The sequence below is a fragment of the Xylocopa sonorina genome, unplaced genomic scaffold, assembly GCF_050948175.1.
Source record: "Xylocopa sonorina isolate GNS202 unplaced genomic scaffold, iyXylSono1_principal scaffold0085, whole genome shotgun sequence".
Taxonomy (NCBI): domain Eukaryota; kingdom Metazoa; phylum Arthropoda; class Insecta; order Hymenoptera; family Apidae; genus Xylocopa; species Xylocopa sonorina.
Window position 1 is genome coordinate 1192878 of NW_027490156.1, and position 1161 is coordinate 1194038.

The following is a 1161-nucleotide window of genomic DNA, read 5'->3' on the forward strand; positions in this document are numbered from 1 at the left end:
AAACATAGAAACATGAATGAGGTGCTATCTCGCGTTTTGAGAAGCATTAGTACTCTATTGCTAATATACGTAGACATCTGCAAACAATATTTCCTAGCAAGGAAGTGTCGCACTTACATTCTTGTGAAGTGAAATCGAGGTATACATAACACTCCATAATGAATATTATATCTTATATTGAAACATAGCTGTGAGATGCGATATCGCGTTTTAAGAAGCATTAGAACTCTATTGCTACGATGCGTAGACATCTGGAAACGCTATTTCCTAGCAAGGAAGTGTCGCATTTACATCCCTTTGAATTGAATACGAGGTATACATGACACTTCGCAATGAATGTTATATCTTACCATGAAACATAGAAATGAGATGCGATATAGCGATATAAGTAGCATTAGAACTCTATTGCTACGGTATGTAGATAACTGGAGACGCTATTTACAAGCAAGGATGTGTCGCATTTACATTCTTTTGAAGTGAGTACGAGGAATACATGACACTTCGCAATGAATATCATATCATACCATGAAACATAGGAATGAGATGCGATATCGCGATATAAGTAGCATTAGAACTCCATTGCTACGATACGTAGACATCTGCAAACGCTATTTCCTAGGAACGAAGTGTGGAAGTTACATTCTTTTGAAGTAAATACGAAGTATACATGACACTTCGCTTTGAATATTATGTCTTATCATGAAACGTAGAATTGAGGTGCGACATCTCGTTTTAGGAAGCATTAGAACTCTATTACTTCGACACTTAGACATCTGCAAACGCTATTTCCTAGGAAGGAAGTGTCGCAATTACATTCTTTTGAAGTGAATACGAGGTATACATGACACTTCGCAATGAATATTATGTCTTATCACGAAAAAGAGAAATGAAATGCGACATCTCGTTTTAAGTAGCATTAGAATTCTATTGCTACGATACGTACACATCTGCAAAGGCTGTTTTTAACATGGAAGTGCCGCATTTACATTCTTTTGAAGTGAATACTAGGTATAAGTGACACTTAGCAATGGATATTATATCTTATCATGAAACATAGAAATGAGATGCGATATCGCGTTTTAAGAAGCATTTGAACCCTACTGTTTCGATAAGTAGACATCTGTAAACGCTATATACTAGCAAGGTAGTGTCGCATTTACA